Below are 8,547 nucleotides of genomic sequence, written 5' to 3' on the forward strand. Positions count from 1 at the left end.
TGTGTGTGTGTGTGTGTGTGTGTGTGTGTGACAAGTTTTCTTTGCTTTTAATATAGTGTTTATATTCATAGCAATATTGAGTTTCACTCGGTCCATCCAAGGGCAAGGTCAGGATCACACAGGCGGAAAGTCCCATGGATGATTCTGTGATTTTCTCAATATTTTCGAGGGGTAAAATCCTCCTGTCCTCTTTTTGCCTCTATCGATCCTCAGATGAAACCGTTAATCCTGAGAATTCCGGGACATTTGTAGTCACGTCTTAAGAGAAGCAGCCACAGTCACACTGAGTAAGCCTGTGGAAGCTGTGCAGAGCGGTGAGTCCGTAACTGTCCTGAGGAAGACAGGTCTGATCAACAGGGACTCGAAATGGGGAAGCTATGTCTGATCAGTGGAGACTTAGAAAATAGGGGAGTTATGTCTGATCAATAGACTTGAAAATGGTTCTTAGAAAGATGACATCAGGAATTGATAGGTGCATATCAGGAAGGGTTGCTTGGTACAATGGACAGATCTCTGTGCAATTTAGAAAGTGTTATGATTGGGGAGTGCTAGTTGATGACTGGACTTTTATATCCACAAAAGTCTCTACCTTGCATAACTACGTAACCGCATTTGCTACCAGCTGGGTAGGTGCTCATGTCTACAGGATATCCCTGCCTAGACATTTATTTTTTGCTTGCTGAAATTGTGCTTTGTAGAGCAAAATAAGGTGGGGGGGTGTGATTGACCCAGCAGGAGGGGGTGGGGAGGAAGGCAAACTATTGGGAACTTTTTGTAATGATGGAGCATTTATAATGCTGATGTTATGATTTCTTTTAACACAATAACCAATTACATCACTGCTCAGACAAGCACAATTGTGATTATATAAATAAAGACACCTCGAGCTATTCAGGGCTGCTTGCTTGACCGTCAACAGGTGGTCGCTGTCTTCATTCTCACCAGCTTCCCTTCCCTGTCTGAGGACCTAAACCTAGCAGCTGAAACTGGACTCTGGCATACTTTGTTGCTCCAAGAAAGAATAACCATGGGCAAATTCATGACTAAATCAAAGAAAAACATAACTCCAAAGGTACAAATAGCTAAGACGATATCCCCATCTCCCAAGGGACTGGGTGCCTGCACTTGCCTAGCTCATCCATTCATGGCACACAGAGTTTGTCTGGAAGGCTCAAGTTGGCTCCAGTCTATGCCTGCTGCTGCTTTGGTGGACCTCCATGGTACTGGTTGTTAAGTCTCAAACCTTGGGACAAACAACTGAGGTGCCTATTTAACATATCAGAGCAGATCCTGCCACCAGGTTCTCCAAGCATCCCTCAGCCCACATCTGTTTCAGGGTCCTCCTGGCTTGCACACCCTGCCCCCTACCCTGTACTGTCCATCCCAGGGGGCTGGGCTGTCCTTCCCTATATAATCCAGGTGTTTCAGCTATCTGCCCTTCTGTGTCTTTGCCTTCTTGGCTGCTGTACCTACATCCCTTCTTCTTTCTCCTTTCCCCTCCCCCCTCCCCCATGACTCAGGGCCATGCCACTCTGAACCCTCCCGGATGTCCCCACCTCTGGTTATGCTCACCTTTTTATCTACAATAAACCTAAACTTTCTCCCCTACCATACCTAGGAGCAGCCACAACCTTTCCTCTTTATTCCTTTTTATCTCTTTTTTTTCATTCACAAGTATCTTTTCTATGCTGTGTTCTCTACTGTAACTGAGGCTGAACCCCCACCAGTGGCCTGCACTGAGGGGATTCCAGACTTGCCATACAGTGTCAAGCCTCAGCTGCTCCTAATGACCCCTTCAAGCCTTTAAAACCAATACCATGTGGGGATGGGAGGATCTTACACACAGACAGTCCCGCAGCCTGCGTGCGATGCAGCCTCGACTGTCTCTGGAGCACAGCCTCTGTGTGCTAACCCTGAGAAATACCCCAGGAGATTTCACTATGACAATACAGGTCTCTCTCCTCTTCTTAATCGCCAATAAGTTCTCCATTTCAGCGCAGCAGTCTTCAGAAAGCAAAGATTTCATTTTAGTGTTTATAGTCTTAATCCTAGCTGATTCCTCAACACTTGCTGATCAGAACCACAAATTCTTAATTTAAAATATTACTCAGACGGTCCTGGTGAGGGTTCTGCTTTCCCGAGGAGCATTACAAGCCAGGCCTCCATCACCTGTTCTACCTTCTGCGTCAGCTCCCAGGTTCCCACTACAGTAGCCAATCAAGTTCTGAGCACTCACTAATAGAGCTCACCAAAGCTCCAATGTCACCACAGTTCTCCCCAAAACACATGGCCAAGTCTCTCACAGCAACACCCCTGGTACCAGTTTCTCTTTTAGTCAGGTTTCTATTTATGTGATAAAGACTACAGCCAGAGTCAACCAGGCCGAGTTTCATCTTAAGTTTCTAGGTAATAGTCTCTCACTAAGGGACATCTGGGCAGAAACTGACATCCAGACAGTAATGTAGAAACAGGAACTAAGGCAGAGGGCATGGGGAAGTACTGTGCACTGGCTTACTCCATTTTACCCAGGATCACATGCCCAAGAAGGCACCAACCACCGAGGGCTGAGATTTGCCACATCAATCGTTAACCATGAATGTGTCCTCCCGATGCTCCCAGAGGCCATAGGACAGTCATTTTCTTAACAAGAGTCCCCTTTCCCAAATAACTAGCTAGCATCAAGCTGGCAAAAACACCAGGACACTTGTCAAATCCCGAATTTCAAATGAAGCTCAACGTTTTTGTAAACTACCTGGAGAGAGATGTTCAAGAGCTGTTGAAGAAGTAACTTTGTAACTAATCAGTAACTTTGTAACTAATCAGTAACTTTGTAACTAATCGGTAAACTTCTCTAGTGAAAGTGTGTGGGGAATGGCTGTAATGATCATGCCTAAGCTATTGCTACTTACGAGCCAACAAGCCATATACAAAATTTTCTTTCACGTAAATTTTAAGATGCTTGGGAAATTGCGACTTAGAGGTAGGGGAAGTTAACAAACCAGAATCGCCACTAACCACCAGGTATTTTTATTTTCCGAACTATAAAATTAACCTTAATACTTCTTCACTTTACCTTCTGTGGAGAATTTGTTGGAGTTGAGTTATGTAAATATGTAAAAGCACTTTAAGCAAATGAAGCAAAAAGAACTGTCATGTAAAATGTAAGAATGACCTTGATTGACAATAGAGACCAAACTGATGCTCATTCTTGTAAAGTTGGTAGAGGTTTTGTAGCATTAAGGTGATGGACTATTTGAGTTATACTTATGGAAGCACATATCTAAACAGGGTTATTGATGATAGCCCCTTTAGGGAATCTTGAGTTTTAAGATGGATTTCAGTATTGCCCCTTTATGGTAAGTAGATGTCTATTTTCTTTACAGTCTTTCATCCAGGAAAATAAACCCTACAATGCATAGCTCCCATAATTCATATTATGCAAATTAATACTTTAAAGTTAGGCAAGACCAAGGCACAATATTTATTGTATTTATTAGATCACAGTGGAGACCAGTTTATTATACACAAAAGCATATTGTTTGCAACATGAATACATGGCTCATATCCTCAGAGCACCCAAAATAATTGATAAAGACTCATTTGTTAAAAGATGGTTTTAAAATTCTGTCGTTACACCATCCCCACCTTGGACCAGGCTCAGTGAACACTGGGGGAGAAAATGTGGATGGGGAGAAAGTTTGAAAGGACCAGAAGGAAGGAGGGACTCCTGAAAGGCAGTGTCCTGTGGACATTACAGGGCCACCACACTCAGAAATTGAGAGTAGCAATGGTTGTTTGCATAGGACCTGAACAAGCTTGAGTCAGTCAGCACTCCTGCATGGGAAACCTCGTCCAGCTGAGTAGCTGTGGCAGTTGATGGCTACTCCGGGAAGGAGAGTAATATTCACCGGAATGTGGCCTCTGACAAGCTGACCATGTTCCATTGGATAGCCTCACACCCATTAGCCAAGTAGCAACACTAAGGGGATTCAGTAAACTATGTAAACACAAACAGAGATACACACAGACACCACACAGATACACACAGACACAAACACAGAGATACACACATGCACACAGACATACACACAAATGTACACAGATTACACAGAGACACCCACAGGTACACACAGACACACACAGGTACACACAGACACACACAGATACACACATACACACAGACATACACACACATATACACAGACACACGCAGACACATACAGATACACACAGACATAAACACAAATATATACAGACATACATAGATACACACAGATACACACAGATACACACACACAGACACACACACACATAGATACACACACAGATGCACACAGGTACACAGACACACACAGATACACACATGCACACAGATACATACACAAATATACACAGACACACACACACACAGACGGGGGATGATTGGGGGTCTGGAAAGAGTTGGAGGTGGGGGTAGAATGGATATGATCAAAACACATCATTCCTGTACAAAAGTCTTGAAAGATTTTTAGGTTTGGGGTTTTGGTTTTTTGTTTTGTTTTTTGTTTGTTTGTTTGTTTTAAATTCTAGTGTTAGAAGAGTGTTCATCAAATGCCAGGCACATCAAGGTATCTAAAGCTCTGATTCAACTGTTCACAGAGAGGGTATCGTTTTAGTATTGGTGGTGAGTGCCCAGGGTTGACAGGAAGAGACTCCATTAAGTTGATTAAAGCGTCTCCCAGAGTCATTTTTCTGTGGCACCATTTCATGTATACCTCCAGTCTACAGCTTTAATGCGTCTGTGTGAATGTTACTACAGATGGCTTCCTATTGCTATGGGTTCCGCATCTCTGGATCCAACAAGCTTAGGTCAAGAACATGATGAGACAAAGATTGTGTCTTCCTGAACTGTAGAGCTTTTGTTTTTGTTTGATTCTTGTTATCATTTGCTAAACAAAACGACAGCCGTTCACAGCATTTACAGTCTGCCAGTCTGATGGGCACTGGAAGTCATCTGGAGATGATTTAAGATAAAAGATGTGCCTACATCATAAGCTCTGTGACATTCTCCACAAAGGGCCTGATCTGGAAACACTGTAGAGCGAGCGAGGTTCCAGAGACAGTGCCCATGGGTACTGAAGCAGTCCTGACATCTCCAGATGAATAGAGAACAGAACTGGTCTCCCCACACTTCTTCAGCATATGGGGTCTACTGCTGATTTGTACCTCCAGGGCAATTACATGTTGTTGTAAGGAAAGAAGAAATGAGGCAGGTAATGTGTGCTTCACCAGAAAATATTTAGAATATTGTTACTGATATTTTCTAACAAAGCAAGAAACATGGTATAATTAAAGGGTACCAACTGATGAGTGTTACTGTACAGATTCGGGAATGAAGTTGTGATCACCCCACAAAGCAAATATCTCTACCAAAACTCCCTCTTCCCACCCCTCGTCAGATAGCCACAGATTTACTGTTACTCTAATTTGTGACTTATACAATATGATATAAATGTAATAATATACTGTGTATTGCTTTTTGCTCACAGCGTTCTTTATTTCTTTATTACAGAGTAGTATTCTGCAATACAGCTATCCACAACAGCTTCATTCATTCTCAAACTCAACTTTTTGGGTTGTTTCCATTTTTTCAAATGAAGATGCCACAGGAATCCATATGTAAGTGTCCCCTGACGACACTGTGGGCATCTGTATGTGTCCACAGAACGTGTTTCATTTCAGTGTTGCAGGTCCTTGTGTGTGTGTGTGTGTGTGTGTGTGTGTGTGTGTGTGTGTGTGTTTGTGTGTGTGTAAATACCTGTGAGGCTGGGGGTGCTAGTGTGGGTATACACGCTCATACACGTGCTAGTCCTCAGAAACTGTTTGCCTTGTTTTTCAGACAAGGTCTCTCACTGGGACCTGGGACTCTCCATCTGACTAGACTGCCTGCCAGCTTGGGGGATCTTCTTGGCTCCGTGTCCATGAGGTTTGGCAGATGCCCCCGAGCGAAATGGCTGAATCCTATAGTTGATGGATGCCCAACTGGATCCATCACATTTTCCCAAAGCAGTTTGCCATTTTACACTTTTGCCAGGAGTATATTAAAGATGTAATTCCTCCAAATACTTGCACGGTCGACTATTTTATTAGTTCTAGCCAGCTTAATTTAGCAGCAGCTGAAATGTCTGTTTAATGTGTTCAATCTAGCTGTTGCTTTCTGCTAAATTCAATGGTGTCTCTATGCACGTCTGGGCAACGTGCAGGATGATGTGGGTGGTCTTCACCTTGGGATTCATCATTTTCCCTGTCTGAACCCTCCCCGCCTCAGTTGCCAGCTGCTCTGGAAATCTGAAACCCTTTCTAGTGCTATAGCTAACAACTCTGGCTTTCTGCTAGGATTCTGAGTACACTGTAGGACAGACTAACAATTTAGCCAATGGTTCTCATCCTTCCAAAAGCTCTGTGACCCTTTAATGCAGTTCCTTATGTTGTGGTGACCCCCACCATAAGATTATTTTATTGTTACCTCATTACTGTAATTTTGCCACTGTTATGAATCATAATGTAAATATCTGATATATAGGATATCTGATGTGTGACCCTGGAAGGGGTCAAGATCCACAGACTGAGATCCATTTTAAGCACATGACCACGGGCCACACCTCTGTTTCAAGGTTATAATTCTCAATAGATTTTGGTTGCCTTGGTTGTTTTTCACTGCTTCCTAACAAGTGATCATGATAAAAATTAATTTATTCAATTATGATACCCACCCTACTGTTGCCAATAGTTATCATTTGTTTTTCTTACAAGTTCGTCAAGTTAAATTTTTCCTATAGTGGGTTTACTTTTCTTGTCAACCATTACATATTCAATCTACAATGTAATGGCTTAATTTTGTACTGCTTTATTAAAATTACTCATGTGAAAGTCAGTAATGGTAATTCCAGGTTTCTCAGCCGTTCCACAAGTGTATCAATTCCTGATTTCCAGCTTCAATGTTCAATGTTAATCTTTTATTTTTCCTGCTAATAAATCAAAAATATTTAGATGATGTTTTTTAAAAGATGGATCTGATAATCCTGTACGGTTTGAAGTTTTGGATTCAGATATTCATATTTCAGTGTGTGTCAAGTAAGGGGTAGGCATCTATCTATCAAAATACTTCTTGTGAAACTTTTCTATGTACACAAAAAACTAACCTACAAAGATGAAAATCTAAGTTTCTATATATTTCCTCAAACATCCTCTTAATTGTGTTTTCTTCTCAGTTCCCTGATATTGTTTAAGAGATTCTATTAAGGAGAGAAGAAGAGACAGAGATGTAAAGACAGATAGGTACAAACATACATACGTGCATGCATACACATATACATACATACATACATACATACATACATACATACATACATATTGTGGTTGTTTGAATATGCCTGTCCCAGGGAGTGGTACTATTTGTAGGAGTTCCCTTCTTGCAATAGATGTATCACTCTGGGCATGGGCTTTAAGACCATTTTTCCTGGCTACCTGGAAACCAATCTTCTCTTGTTTGCCTTTGGAAGAAGATGTTGAACTCTCAGCTCCTCCAGCACCATGCCTCCCTTGATGATAATGGACTGAATCACAGAACCTGGAAGCCAGCCCCAATTAAATGTCCTTTAGAAGAGTTGTCTTGGTCATGGTGTCTGTTCACAGCAGTAAAACCCTAACACTCGTATGTATGCACATACATACATACATACATACATACATACATACATGAGAGAGCTCATTCAAGGCAAGGTCTATCCAACAGAATGTAACAGGGCGTTTCTCTGAATCTGGCTTTCCCTTTGGAAAAGTAACACTTGTACCAATTAGATCTTGGAATTTATAGTGATTTTTGTACGCCAGAGTGGTCAAGTTGGCTCAAAGGGAAGCTGTAACCAAATTTATAGTGCATGTGTCACCACAGGATTCCAAGTCCATCAGAAGCCAGGATTGAAGCTAAGCCATGGTGGGTTAAGACAGTGGCTGTCTCCTGGGGTAACTGATCCTGAAGCCTCCCAGTAATGATGGTGTGGGCACACTCCTGGGGCTTCCCAGTGCCCCTGGGGTCCTAGTCAAGTCTCCCCACCAGCGTGATCAGGCACTCTACTAGGTTTTTAAAGAAGAATTATATCTCAGATGCAATTATTTACAAGAAAAAAAAAGAATTAAACCTTCTCCTTCCTACTCCTTTTGACTTCGGTGACTTTCTGATTCATCTATAGGAAGCCAAAGCTGGCCATGTTGCTGTGAGCCTATAATGGCAGCACTCTGAAGGTTGAAACAGAAAGATGCCAAGTCCAAGGCTAGCCCAGGTTACATAGTAAGTTCCAGGCCAGCCTGGACCATGTGGAAAGACCCTCTGTAAAATGCAATAAAGGAGTTGGCAGGATGGCTCAGCAAGTAAAGGCGCCGCCAGGCCTGAGAGTCCGAGTCAAGAAAAATGTGGTCTGGTTAGAAAGCCACCAGCAACATCTTAGTGCACAGTTCCCCAAGCTGCAGGGGGGCAGTGAGCTTAGCCTTCTCTGTCCTTAGGACAAA

At 42.5% G+C, this 8,547-nt stretch overlaps 1 long non-coding RNA gene across 1 annotated transcript; it reads left to right on the top strand.

Annotated features, from left to right (window-relative positions):
• The first annotated feature begins 254 nt into the window (after positions 1–254).
• Positions 255–6,102, top strand: Gm40796. Its single transcript, XR_872155.1, has 3 exons — positions 255–314; positions 5,552–5,658; positions 5,879–6,102. It is a non-coding gene; the product is annotated as a predicted gene, 40796 (long non-coding RNA).
• Positions 6,103–8,547: the final 2,445 nt, after the last annotated feature.

Source organism: Mus musculus, chromosome 10, assembly GCF_000001635.26.
Source record: "Mus musculus strain C57BL/6J chromosome 10, GRCm38.p6 C57BL/6J".
In the NCBI taxonomy this organism is placed as follows: Eukaryota; Metazoa; Chordata; class Mammalia; order Rodentia; family Muridae; genus Mus; species Mus musculus.